Here is a 15578-nt window from a genome sequence, read left to right as displayed (position 1 = left end):
CACAGCCCCCGCCCCCCCCTCGTGCACTCATTAGGCGCGTCAAGTGATATGTTGTTGGGCAGGAAGGGAATGGGAATGGATCCACCAAAACACATTAGCAGCTCATACCACATGCCACATGGGGCAAGAGGGTGGCGCAAATTAAAGAAGCATTAAGAGGGGGGGGTGTATCCAAATGAAGTGTGGTAGGGGCAGGGGGTAGGGTTAACAATCAGCGGTAGAGGTTAGCGGTCAGGGGGCATGGGCTGTGCCGTGCGACAAATGGCGGCCACATGAAATTCACATCCAAAAACTCAAAGAACTTTTGTTCGAGCAAAAGCCGCAGAAAGATACAAAACTGAAAAGTATCTTAGGGATGCAGAAATCTTAAAAGTTAGTTTTGCATAGGGGTGGGAGGAAAAAAGAATCTGTAGCTTAAGAACAATCTTTGGGATTGAAAACTCTGAAGAATTATGAGCTTATGAGATACAAAAAGTATTCGAAGCTCACAAGTTTGGGGCTTAAGATGCAGACGCTGCATATGGGTAGCTTAAAAGATACAAAAGTATCTGTATGCAGCACTAGCACCAGAGATACAAATACATTAACACCTAAAAGAGAATCTTTTTGGAATAATTCTTTTAATAGAAATGCAAAACTATTTGGACAAAGGTATTTCTTGGGTAGCAGGAAGAGAGGACGGAAGTACATCACTCCTTCAAAATATCCAGATAGATTGTCATCATAGTACAAGGGACACGCAGTACATTCAAAATCATACACCAAACAGAAAATGTACCTTCTACAGCCTGGCATACCCTGATTACAAAACTGGCCCAAAATCCTGCCCAAAAATCCAACTCTTTCGCACACGAAACAAAAGCGTGTGTTCGAGTTAACAAATCTCTCACTTGGCTTACCAATTAGTCAGCCCAGAGTTTCAGGTCTCCCTTAACAAAATGCTCTTTTTCGGGTAGCACCGACACACACACACCCCACACACACACAGTTGCAGATATTCATGGCTCATGGCTCATGGCTCATGGCTCGGGGGACAGCTGACCAAGCTCGTGTTTGCAGATATAATAATTAATAATTCTGGGGATAATCCGCATGTTTGTCAAAGTGATACGGTCCAGCAATGTGCAGAGTGAAAAGCGAGAGGAGAAAAACCTGAAACACACAAAAACACCTACACGCACACGCATGCAAAGATACAAAGATACTCGTACACACACAGAGATTTAAATAAATGCTCATGTGTGTGTGTGCGTGTGTGTGTAAGCCAAAGATATGTTGGCCTAAAACCATCTGCATAAATACTTATAGATTCGGTACGAGGTGAATTCTTTGTGATACTCGTAGCACGATGTTCGTTTCCCATACAGATGATTATACAGAAAATTGCAGTCCGGGGGTTGGGAGTACACGAGTATGCTTGGAGGCTGGAGAATATCTGCGCTCCCTGCTCCTGAGACACATTTTTGGCTTACTTTCAGCTGTTCAGGCAGGGAGGGAGGTTCTGCCTCAATTTATTAGACATTTTATGTGTATAAAACTTCATTAGTGCTAAGAAAAATATTATTTCTTCTTCCATCCGATTGTGTGACAAATATTTCTAAATGAAACCGATTTCAATGGAAATTGATTTTTGGGCTGCAGAAATCTTTGTGTATTTGGTTTGGGTTTGCATGTCTTAAAATACAGGAAAAAACAATTTAGATCTATGGAGAATTTTCTCTTGAAAATATCTCAACAAATCGCAATAAAGAATCTAAATTATTTATTTATTTGCATTTATTATTTTGTAATTTATTTCATTTAAATTCTTCCCTTACAGTCAGTCAAAAAATCGTTAAAATCCTGCTAGACTTGTGAGAATAAGATGAAGCATTAAAATAGAATTTTTCGTTTTTATATTAGCTTTAATTTTTGATTGAAAGATACTGCTTTTTGGTGTACAAGTCGTGAATGTTTGTATAAAAAATGATTAGGTAGCTGTTTTCTTGAAACTTATAGAGTTCTCAAGCTCTTACGATGTGTGGGGGTCACCAAAAACGATTTGATTTCGACATGACTCAAATACTACAAACATTACTCAATATTACAAATATTACCTCTTCTCGTTGCTTATATTTTGTCTCTGTATCTGTCAGAAATCGTATCTTCTACACAGGTTTCTCCCATATGTATCTTCATATCTTATCTGATTTTCTGACCTTGTTAAAGTCCGCTGCCATAATCTATATAGTTCAAGGATTTTCATGTTTACGTACTGAATGTTCCGCTCTTAAATAATCGCTCTGCTGTTTGTCAATGATTTCGCACAATTCACGTGTGCGATAAAACTTGACACAACAAATACGAAATATCCTGCATATAGCCAGTGCCACCCCCCCTGAATCCTGCCTGGCTCCACACATCCATCCCCTTGTGCCAATTTCAAGTGCAATTATAATTTTTGTTTGTCATGCAAAAGCATCAACAAGCAAAAACAATCGACAATGGGGCAAGTGGCAACAACAGTGCTACAGCAGCAGCAGCAGCAGCAGCAACAGCTCCAGCGACAAAATGGGGAAAAATACACACACACACACACACACACAACAGGAACAACACGCAGGCGGCAGGAATTGTGTGGCAAGGCAAGGGTTCTCCTGTGTAGAGTGAGCGGGGGTGGACAGAGGTTTAGACACAGGGGGTGTGTGGACTGGCCACAATCAAACTGGGTCACACATTGGGGGCTCCCCGCCCACACCCTCAACCATTGCAATTTGCATATGCATGAGTAGAACAGAGATACAAAGACCAACGGAAGCGGAGAGTGAGCGAGAGATACATATACTAAGAGGAAGAGTGCGATGAAGGGGGAGCAGGTTACCGTTACCTACCGCCACCCAGCGAGGTGTGCAAGTGTGTCCTGCATATCCTTCGGCACATGACTTTACAGTTTTTCAACCTTTTCTAATAAATTTTACAAGCCAAAGTGGAATATGCAAAGTCACACAAAAGCCAGAGAGCGAAAAACAACTAAGAAGATTGCACAGCGCAGAGCATAACGACCAGAAGGTACTCTGTCAATGAGATTATTATTATATATATATATAAATATGCACCAAGAAATGGGGGCTTTAAAATTGGAGCAAAAGAAAGTCAACGTTTGCAGCTACGCAACAGAAAAATAGAGGGGGAAAAAGAAACAGAAGGCTTTGGTAGATATTCACTGATTGTGGCGGGAAAAATCATGCCAAATTAAGGATTCCATGTTAAGGATGTTCCAGATGAAAGGATTTATTGGGTAGATATACCCAAACTACAATATATAAAAAAATACATAGAGGAATTCCTTATTTATTTATGAAACTGAACACCGAGAAAAAGATATTTATTGATGGATTCATTCCGCTTCAGCTTCAGCTTCTGCTTCAGCGTCTGCTTCAGCTTCAGCTTCAGCGCCTGCTTAAACTTCAGCTTCTGCTTCAGCTGTTCCTAAGAATACGAATAAAACATGCTCTATAATTGAGCAGACTTCCCTTGACCCATGTCATAGCTGCCCTGCAATCCCATCATACCCCATTCAAGCATTCTACGCGTACCGGAGGTATCACAAACAGCCAGCACACACGCAGGATATGACCAGGATTTCACCTATATACACACACACCCAAAGATATAGATACAGATGCATATATAGTTACATACATATATTTGCAGGCATATAGTTTAGATATATTTATGTAGAGGTATATGGATATGGATGTGGCTCATAAATCAGCGCCCCCAACTGGCTGACATTTCGATGTGTCCTGGCGAGTCCTGGCGAGGACACTTGCTCCTGGGACGCATTTCCTGCCCCAAAAAATCTCTCTCTCTCTCTTGCTCTGTGTGTCCAGCATATTTGCCAATGACTTTGCCCAAGCTACTTTTCCGCTGCAACTGCTGCTCCTACTGCTGCGACTGAAGGTTTTTCTTGTGAATTTTCATTTGCATGCTGCATATCCGTGATATCGTATGCCTTTTGTTGCATTATTCTAATATCCATACCCCACTGGGACTGCTCTTCCTCCTCCTCCTATCCTCTGCACTCCCCCTGCTCACACGCTGCTCTTATTGTTTGGTCTGATCTGCGACCTTAATGGCTGCCTCAGTGTGTGTGTTCCCGTATCTCATTTGCATATTCTGCTTGCCCCACATGCAGCCGCCCGCCCACTCCTCTTGGACACATCTCTGCACCGCTCTCTCTCTCCCTTTCTCTCTTTGTCTACCACTGGGGGCCACGCATTTTGGCCCACATTCCACGCTGCAGTTGGTTTTGGCGTTCGGGCCGTAATTAAAGGTGTTAATGCCGTTGATAATTACACTCTCCAGTGCTACCCACCCTCCTCTACCTGTTTGGTGTGCCTGCTATCGTTGTAGCCATAAATTGTTCCAGGGGGGGTCAGCATCCAGACACACAAAAGGTGTGTATTTTATGTCCTGTAAGTAGTTGGTATTTATGGCTTGCAAAAGAAATCCACAAAGTGTTTTCTGTTTAAAGTCCCACAAAGGCGATCTACTATTTGGAGGTGTATTACTCTATGGGCTGTAAATTACGGCACTGTAGCTAAAGGCTTAGCCAACAGATGAATCTCTGTTTAATTTTTTGAGCGATGTAGCTCAAAGATTGAACTTGCCGAGGAGCTTGAAATCTTTCAGAGATTATTCAAAGAAATATAAATAAATAATAACAAATAAATAAATATTTTTAATATACAAATTAAAAATATTTCTTAAAAAATAATTATACTATATTTATTTTAAAGTGTTTTATATTATATATATTTACATATATTTTATTATATTATTATTATTATAATTATTATTAATTAATTAAATTAATAATTTAAAAAAATTAATATTATTATTATTATATCATATATTTATATTTAAATTTAATAGGGGCCCCATTAAGAACGTTTATGTTTTCAAATCACAGTGCATTCTATATCATGTTTATATTTCTTTATCTACATATCTAAAACCGGAAAATTTAATTAAAATATTATTATGTTTCCTTTTATTTGTATTTTTTTTTATTTATATATTTATTTTTGACTATTTATTTATTTATTTATTTTGTTGTTGGATTCTCGCTCATTCTCTTTGGTTATTTTAGCTTGTGCATCAGGCTGGCCTCGGTTGTCGTAGAATAAATCTGGGAGCATTGGGCGCCGCCAAGAGAAGGCCGTTACATATTTTAAAGTAACATTTATCCTATAGCCCCCCATTAATATTGAAATCAAAATGAAGAATAATCAAAATAATTTATGCAAAAATAAATTTCGTAAATCAAATTTCTTAAGTGAAACTCCTTGAGCCTTCGGCATATTATCAATGTTACAATCACATTGCTGTCATGAACTTTAGTCCTGATAAATAGCGAAATCTATTGTTTCATTGGCCAAAAACGAAACTTTAGATGGAAGTGAGGCACTCATCATTAACATGAAAACGGTAGCTGCAGGGCCCTGTAATGAATATGAGGCATAGGCCAAATTATTGAGCACCCAAAACATTCACCCCCACCCCACCAGCCCCCGCCCCCTTTCCACTGTTGCCCACAAAACTAGTTACAGTTCATTGGCCCTGAAATATCAACCAGACCGACCCGACCGCCTGTGGCTGCAACATATGAAATTTCAGAAAGCAACAGCGTCGCTGCCACCCATCGATAGGATGGATGGGGGAGGCTGTACAGGAACAGAGGGGGACGGGGGGGAGGGAAACCCATTACAAGCAGCCATGTAAACTAATTTAAAAGGTCGCCTCAAAATCACCCACCAACCAAAAATAACAAAAGACCCCCACAGAAGAAAACCAACCAGAACCCAGAACCCAGAGGCGGCAGGCGGCAGGCTCGAAGGGAGGGTGGCGCGACTTGGCTAATGAAGAAAAAGCAGCTGTCAGCTGTGCATTACAAGGCACAACGATACACAAGGATACAAGGATATTGCCGCAAAAACTACCAAAAATTCAATCACTCCCCGCCAGAAACTCCAGCAGCCAAAAAAAAAAAAAAGGCAAAAGGCAAAAGGCAAAATCCACCCCCAAAATGCAGGTCAAAGGCGTTAATGCACATTTGTCCACTCGGACATCAGGCAGATCGAAGGGTTCTTTCCTGTAACAAGTGTCAGAGGGTGACACCCACCCACCATCTCACAGCCCCCCCAAAAAGGGGGAAAAACGATTTATGAATATGTCCCAAGGAAAAACGAAACGAAAATCAATGAAGAGAAATGTTTTGCCGCAGCGCAGAGAAAGAAACGAAAGAAAAAAATGGCAACAAAATCAATTGAAAGCAAATTATAGTCGCTGCAGTTAGATAAGCTACCCCCAACTGCCCATCAACAACCCCACAGATACTTGTCGTAGTACCCCCCCTCCCCACATCACTTCCCTGGACCTGTGTGAGTTATGGAACATTGGAGTTTCTTCCCGAAGCTCCTTTTGATAAAGCCAAGCGGCCCCCGAGGCGGCAGGACAATTTAGCTCAATGGCTTTCTCTTTTATTTTCTTTTGTGTGTGTGTGTGTGGGTGTGGGGGGTGGGAGGTCAAGGCACAGCAATTGGGGGGTCAATTTGCAACCCGAGCAACTTTGAGCTGAGCGGAGGAAAAAAAATAACAGAAAGAAGGAGCAAGCAGGAGGAAGGCAGAAAGAAGGAGCAGATCTTCCATGGAAAGGTGGCAAAGAAATTGAGCTGAAATCTGATGATGAGCTGCATTTCGTAATTATGCCAGGCAATTAAACGATTAAGCCTTCACAGTGGGGAAGATAGCAGCGCCCCAAGGAGTGGGGTTAAGGCACAGCTCAGGTTCAAAGTGGAGTGGAGTGGAGGGGAGTGCCAGAACTTGTCTTTGGACACCAGGAAAAGATTTATAAGGCGGAGCAGGCTTCGGTAATTGAAGTGCACTCAGAAAAAGAGAGGCAGGCAGGAGAAAGCTATAAAGGGAGGCAGGCAGATATATAGAGACAGGGAGAGAGAGGGCGAGAAAAGCATAGAAGAAAAGGGATGGAGCAGAAAGCGAGGCAGCAGCAGCAGCAGCAGCAAGGTGTCACTCTGAAGTATTGTTTGCTGTTTATTAACAGGGCCGAGAAGAAATATGCGATGACATCAGCAAAAAACTTTGCCAATCAATTGGATGGATTAGTGGAAAGTGCACTTTCCCCCGGCAAAGCAGCAGAAAACACACACACACACACAAGAAGTCAGTTCTTTGGGGTCTACGCCCAGGAGTCACTTGTTTGATTTAGAGTGCAATTTGTGGCGCGTCTCTGGCTGGATGAAGTTGCCCTCTTGGCGAGGAAAATGAATTATATTTTTGATATTTGAGTTAGCAACAGGTATAATACTCCCTTTGCGGCTTGTTCTACATTTCTGCAACGAATTTAAAAGCCATTCTTTACTATATTTATTTATTTTAGACTTAACTCTGACTTTTCTCAACTCTTTCTTAGCCTTTAAAGCACATTTTCAGCTCTATTTTTTCGCTTTTATTTCCTGCGTGCATAGCAGATGCTTTAACTTCAACTTTAATTCTATTTCCCGCACTACTTTGCTCATTAAAAAATGTTAAACCAAAAAAAAAAAACACAATCTCCTTTCTGGATGTTCTCACTTTCATAAACTCCCATTTGAGTGCGCTGCGTGTTGCCCTTCTCTCCATAGAATGCCTGTCAAAAGCTTTGATTTCACTCACTCCCTCAATGCAGCTGCAGCTCCTGTAAGTCCTTTGCAACCTGCCCCGTAATGCCCGCCCAACGGCCCGCCCCGCCTTGGACATGACCATTTTGCAAGACACTTTGGCCAACACATTTTACAAGGACCCACAGCACAGCACAGTACCCAGGACACAACAGAAAAAACCTTTCATTTATGTGCAATGCATGGCCACTGCCTGGATAAAAGTTTTCGGCTGAAGGAAGTTTCTGGGGAAAAGTGCGAGTGTTTGCTGTCTCTGCTGCGGAGCGTAGCAGCAGGAGGAGCTGGAAAGGAGTTCAACAGTGGCGGGCGGGGGGACAGAGTGTGGCAGGGACCGAGGCAAACATATTTGGCAAATCCGGAAACGGAAATATTCGCACCAAGGCGAGACAACAGCCAAACAGCCAACACAGAAGGAAGAGAACAGAAAAAGATACTTTTTGGGCCTTTCGCCCTGACAACTGGCAGTGCAAACCCCGCACCGCCACCCTGTGCCACCCCTTGCAGCAGTCACTCTCTGTTGTTGCCCCCCCCGCTCTCCCTCTGTTGCAGAGTTTTCCTGTCTATCTGCCATTTCTGTTTGGGTTTTTCTCCCTCCCACACACCCTGGTTCAGCCAGCCCCCTCTCTCGTTTCTTTTCATATTTTCTAAATGCACTTTTGTTGTTCAATTTCAAACTGCGTCTGCAATTTTATTTTGCTGCCACCAAACTCACCGCCGCATGCCACATGCCGCCTGTGCCACATCCTAGCAATACTCTTACACTCTTTTTTTCGTCCCTTTTCTCAATTTAATTTTACTCACTTTTTTCTGTACGTTCTGTTTCCCCCCCTTTTGTGCTTTTGGCATTGGAAAAGTGCGATAAGAAAAGTTTCTTGCGGCTTGGAAAATGTTGGATATATCAATCTAATTAGGATATAATGATAGAGTTCTTGCATTGTACATTTCAAATGGTGTTTTATGTGAGGTTTTCTAGCTGTTTTATGTGGGGTTATTTATTTATTATTTTTTTTGGCTTAGAATTTATTTTATTTATTTATTTTTTATTTTATTTATTTTCTTTTTTTTTGGGGGGGAAATTTTATCTAAGATATTTACGGAATATATTTAAATAAAACATTATAATCTCTCAGCTACAAATTCCTTTAAAAATATATATTTTATTCTAAATTCTAAACCTCGAAAAAATCTAAAACAATTTAATTTCCATACACAAAAATAATTTCCAATGAATTTTCATAAAAATTTTTTGCAGCACAACACACAGAAAAATCAAAAGAAAAATAAGAAAATTGGCAAACCAAATTGGAGGGAGGACTGGGAATGGGATTGTTTCCCCAAAATGCAACTGGAACTGGCCCCATGGACCACCCGTAGCGTCCAAACACTTGCCCCCAACCCCCACTTAAATGTCTTTCTTGCGAAAGGAGCCAAACAAAAAATGGAAAATGGAATAATTTAATTAGAAATTGCCACTTCTGTCGCATTGGACAACAAAAGCGCGGCAAATTGGCTGCCGCCGCGCAGAGACTGACAGCCGAAAGGCGAAAGGCGCATAGCAGTGTGGTGGAGGAGTGGCACAGGCACAGTGGTGGCGACGGCTGCGGGGCCGCCAAAAAAAAAGAGTTGAGTTGTTGGTTGCCTTGCCTTTGCCTTGCCTGCCGCTGCTCTTTGAGTGACGCATGCAAAAATTGGCAATGCTGCTTCTCTCTCTCTCCCCAACAACAGCTGCTGCAGAAGGTGGGCTGCTCGCTCTGCCTCATGCGCGGGGTGGCGGCAGAGAAAGCTGACAGCTGCTGCTGCTGCTGCTGGTTGTGGCAGGATAAAGAGGGGCAGGCAAGCAAGGAAAACAGTTGACAGCGTGGCAAGAGCAAACACACTTCAAGTAGCGTAGTTTAATTAAATTTCGAACATTTTTCCCCAACCGGCACTTTACATTGTACGAGAGGGAAATAAGAGTGTGCATTGCGACCCCCCAATGGGCACGGTGCGGGCGGGGGGTTGGCAGTGTGTTGCAAATAAAGTTGCAAAGTGTCAAATTGAGAAAGTATCGCAGAAAGTGTTGCCACTTAACTGTTGGGGTGGGGTGGGGGTATGATATGAAAGGGAAAGTCTTTCTTTGAATGAAAAAGGAATCGAATTTACTTGACGGGAAGGTTAATTGTTTTTAGAGAAGGATGTTCGGGCGGGGGGGAATGTAAGTGATATATGTATATATATTTGCATTTATACCCCTTTTTACATCGAATTTATAATCGGCTCTTAACTTTTTCAATGGATTTTCATTGCTACTTTATACGCAATTCGTTTATTTTACACCATTAAGTGTTTAAATGGTTTTCATGCTATTTCATATTTTAGTCTATTAATTATAAATAATATTTTATTAAATTTAAAATATTATTTTATTTTTTATATAAAATTCTTTAATACGATTTTTATTTTATTTATATTTATATCTTAGATAAAATTTTCTGCCAAAAAAAATATCCGCACTTTTAATTTGCTTTCCTTAAAGTGCCAATGCAAACTATCCTTCCATTACAGTTCCATCCATTTCCATTCCCTTTAATTCCCAGAAATAATACTACTTACTCCGCCAATGAATCACCCTTACAGCCATCTTTTCCTGTTCGTTTTGTTCCTTAAACTAATCCGTAAATTATATGCGATTGATTTGCCACCTGAAATCATTCGACTAATTGTTTCTGAGCGCAAGGAAACTCAGATTATCACCTTTTCTCCGTGTCTGGCTGTCACATAATAAAGAAGTTTCCATTAACAAATGCTACTCATTAGGCCACATCTTATCGGACTGTGACTAGGCCAGCCCGAGGCTCCTGCTACTCCTGCTCCTCTCCAATCCTTTGTGGAGCCCAAAAAGTAGCCCATTAAACGGCAGTTTTCATCGTCTCTTGATCGGCTTTGCTGTCGTCTGTCGTCAGTCGTTGGCGGCGGCGGCGGCGGCGGCGGCTTGGCTCAAAAGGTCAATAAACAATTGAGGCAAGAACTTGCATTGATTTTGTTACAACGTTTGCCTTTGCCTTTACCTTTACCTTTACCATTTCCACGAGTCAGGTCTTTCAGTCAGTCATTCAGTCAAACAATTAAGGCCACAATTCAGAGTTAGCCGAGAAAATTATGGTGTCACCACAGGCCATAGGTGACAGCCGACCGTCTGCTTATGGGCCCCTGACAAATGATGGAGAAAAAAAAGAGAAGAAGACGAAGAAGATGAAGTAAAAACTGCTGACTTGGAAGGAGCATGGGGGGAGGGGCCATTGGTAATCCTTTAACCTGCCGCCAGTGTCCAGTGTCTACGTCTCAATTTTTAGGGTCAAAGACACAGGCACCGCCACGACACGACACACGATGACAACGACTTCGATTGAGACATTCATCTGGAGCAGTAAGCGGCGTTTATCACAGGCCAAACAGGCAGGGACAAACAAAGGTGTGGAAACAGGTATAGTAGGACCCATAGAAGAACCTCAAACCTCAAAGGACACTTTTCACAGGCCAATGCACAAAAGGGACAACACAGCAAGAAACTTCATTGTGCAATTGGCACAATTAAAACGATGATCCAAGCGGCGGCGGCTTTCCTTGAGTTTAAGAGAGATTTTCGCTAGAAATACCTCGGAATACCCGGGTCTTGGGTCTTGGGTCTTGGGTGCCCAACTTCAAAGGCAAAAAAAAAAAAAAACTTCAAAATTTTGTTGCCGATTCCGTGGTCCGATTGTTTGATTGTTTGTCACACAAATGTTTATGCTTGACTGCGAAACAAACAAACAATTGTTACGTGAAACTATCTCGGTTGTCGGTCGGCGAAATCTTAGATCTCCTGCGGGTCCAACAATCTGCGGGACTCGCAGTTGGGCGGGGGGGTCCGCGCTCTCTTTGAGCGGCAAATTTTCGCGTAGACTTCTAGGACAACCGCAACCTTAACCTCGGCTGGGATGGGGTGGGGTGTGCCCGTGTGAAATGCAAAATCTGCGCCAACCAAAATAATTAAAATTGATGTCCGCAAAGGCGAAAAATGTGTGTGGAAAAGCTAGGAAAATGGAAAATGCCGCTGGCAAGGCCAACAACAAGGCAGAGAGAGAGAGAGAGAGAGAGCTAGTAGTGGAGACACACTAGGAGCATAATTTGATTAAAGCAGCCATGAACCGAGCCAGAGAGGACGCAGGACTACAGCTAAAAGGACTACCACCAGGCTACACTGCTAACACTGGTAGAAAATTTTGAGTAAAATCGCAGCAAAATGAAAGTAGGAATACAAAATATAATTTTAAAATATAATGTAAAAAATATAAAAATATAAAAAAATATAGTAATTACAGAAATTCTCATAGGCTCAAAGAATAGGTTCAAATATGTTTTTTTTTTTTATGGTAGAAGTTTTCTATAAAAAAAACACAAAAAATGCTATAGTTTTAGACAATAAAAATAAGAAAAAATGTTGATCAAAATCTACAACAAAAATTAATAAAATCAAAGCAAAATCCAAGTAAGACCATTTGAACTCAGTTACATATTTGAGTTTAATTTTGTATAATTGGAATGTCTCTTAGTTTTATGGTTTTTGAGTAAACAGAATCAAATAATATAACTTAAACATAAAAAGTAGCCTGAAAAATAGAGAATCTTCCAGCTGATGAGAAAATGCATACACACAAAAGTTATGCCTAAAGTCTTACATATATTTTGTATATATTTTAATTAATTAAATTAAATTAATTAATCCTATTATTATGAATTAATTAATTTGAAATTATTTATTCAAACCACATTAAATTTGTCGCCCAGTGCACCAGAAGCAGCTCTTCTGTAGCATCTTCTGTTCATTGCCCAGGTGCCCCAAAAATGTTGACGCTATAGCGGCGCAAAATGCCAAAAGCATGCTTTCAGCTTCAGTTCCATTCTACTCCCCTGGTTGGGTCTCTCTCTCTCTCTCTCTTTCTATCTTTTTATGGTCCATAATTACACCCCTTTGGGGATGGGGATGGGGGTGACAGGCCAGCAGTTGAGGAACGAGGACCGGACCCCAAACGCTATAAACATTTGGCTCCCTATAGACCAAGAGAATCCCTAGGATTTAGTTTGATATCCGTAAATGTTTAAATATATCTTTTATGGCCAAGAGATTTACGAAATAAAACTCTCACGAGAGAAGGTGTGGGGTGGGTTGGTTCTGGTTGCGACCTTGTTACCGCAACGAATTAATGAGCGACGACCAACCAGGGTAAGAACCACTTGGCCCCTAAAACAGCGGGAAACACTACGGAGTTTCGGGAATTTTTTTTTTGTTTTTTTTTGGGAATATATCTATGCGAAAATGTGTCCTTGTGTTGGGATTGTCGAAAATGGTACCTGAGTAAATGTTCACACTCCATTATCGACGGTCGACCAGAGTCATTAGCAGCATATTAGAGTCGGCCAACCCTCACGCCTGGACATTGACCAGCAAAAAGGAAACCCCTCAAAAGAGCCCACAGCCCACAACCTTACCTCAAACAGAGTTTTTGGGTAACTTAATCAAGCATGGCTAATACTAGGGTAAAACTAACACCAAATTGAGCTGTACGAGAGAGATGTCCAAGCTAATGGTAGCGTGAAGAATTTCCTTAAAATGCATTCGACAACACGCAGCATGGAGATCGGTTCGGAGACCCCCCAACCCCCAACCCTCATTGAGGCAAATGACACAGTGAAAATCTTCCACACAAAATGACTTTAAATTTTCATTCCTTCGCTACAGATACAGAAAAAGAAACAGAAACAGTTCGATTTCTACATTTACAATCCGCTCTAATCACACAAGATCTTCTATAGAACCTCCCTCCATCCAACCCATCCCATCCCTTTGCAGCGATCCACAATGCACGCTTTAATGGCTAATTATAGACGGACTTTATGCCCAGATCTTTCTCTCTCTCTCTCACTCGAGGTTGGTTCTCTGTCACGCTATGATGAGTTGTCATAAAATTCTCAGTGTCAGCGTCGAAGTCAAAGAACCGTCCACAGATGAAGATGAAATGATGCTGACTGAGATGGTAAAGGGAAACCAACAACCAACCAACGAAACAACCTTCCATGGTCTGTCTCTATGGTCATGTCAAAGTTGAGAGACAAACGTGTCGTAATTGATTTTTATGGTCTTTTGTCATTGTGCTGTGCTAGATGCTAGATGCTGTGCTGTGCTGTGCTGCTTGGCCTCGACGTCCAACCAAAAGAAATACGAACAAAATGGTTTATGACGTAGCAAAGATCGTAAATCCATCCGCGACCTCTACACACAGTTTGAGATTGTCTTGTCCTTAGGGCCAACTCTCCAATGAGGCCCAGTTAGTTGCCAATTTGTATTGCCCATTGCACATTTACGACCTTGAGGCAGTGCTAAATGCTTTAACCTTGAACTGAAATGGTTGCAGTGTTTGGAACCTGCTGAGTTCTTCGGATGGTTCTCGGGGGCTTCCTCTCTCATCGCTGGGATGACCGAGCATAAACAAATTATCGACGGTTTCTGCAGTATGATATCATATGGCGTTGCCCTGACAGCTGGATAGATTTCTTTATTTTTTTTTTTCCTTTTCTGGTTACGATTTCGGTTAGATCTTCCTTCTGATCCAGCAGAAGGTGACAAGGTCGCGTAGTCTTTGTAGAAGTGGCCACTGGCCAGGGTTCCATATGGCTCTACGGTTAGCCAAAAATTTGCGTTAGTCACACAGTTCTCTGGGGTTTCGGATGCGTGGAAAAGATTGAATCGTATATCTATTGGTAGGGAACTCAAGGTTGAGGGAATTGGTAGAGCAAATTCCAGAGAAATTGAAGATTAGGAGCTGAATAGTAGACCACAACGAAACCAGTTAATTTATTTGATGGGGAAGATCTTCGAAAAAGTATTCTTATTAGAACTTATTGAGACTAATTTGAGGATCGTATGTCATTATAAGTATTTAACAATCGATTCTTAACTCTGTTTCTATTGAATCTATGCAACGCGAATTGGATCTAATTCATTTCTATGCCATTTTCTATCAAATAAGCCTAAATATTCCTTTTGAATATATCCAAAACTTATATTTAACGCTGGAAATATTATTACAATTTTCAGGAAACTAAATCTGCAGTATTTCCTTATAAATTAGACTGAAATATGGTAAGTTCATGGTATGAAAATCTTTAAAAACTTTACCATCCTTTTTTTTAACCATTTTACCAAAATTTTATGGAAAACTTAGGTAAAAATAATACCCTAAGAAATATTCTAGTTGTAAGTTCTCAAAACCTAAAAAAAAAACTTTTAAAGTTGACCCAAAAGATGATCAAAGATCTCTCTCTCTCATTGAACTCTTTTATTGTCATCTCAGTCGCGCATTATATTTAATTTTGTGATTTATGGCGCTATGAATCCGGCATTAATATCAATTCAATTGCACCAAAAACCCACACAAAACGAAGAACAGCAACCGCAACAGCAGCAGCAGCCGCAGCAGGCAACAAAATGTAGCAAGTTGCAAGTAGAATTTGACCCAGGCAACCGTTAATTGACTTAATTGCAAAGCCCAACAATACAGTACGCCCCCCCATCAACGCCCTAATGCGATAACAAACAAAAGGAAAATTCGAACAAATAAAAGATAGATAGGGGGAGGGCGAGAGGCGCTTGATATCAGAGAAATATTAAAAATTAACAACAAAAAATAATTTCCCATAAATTCTCGTTAACGCGGCATCCCTCTCTTTCTGCTCTTCACGCTGCCTAATTAAAAGCAAACAGAACAGAGAGACAGAGAGAGAGAGAGAACGTCTGATGATCCCCAGGAGGAGGCTGAGTGGATGAGGAGGATGACTGAT

The sequence above is a fragment of the Drosophila obscura genome, unplaced genomic scaffold (genome assembly GCF_018151105.1).
Source record: "Drosophila obscura isolate BZ-5 IFL unplaced genomic scaffold, ASM1815110v1 contig_4, whole genome shotgun sequence".
NCBI lineage: Eukaryota > Metazoa > Arthropoda > Insecta > Diptera > Drosophilidae > Drosophila > Drosophila obscura.
This window is presented reverse-complemented; position numbering follows the sequence as displayed.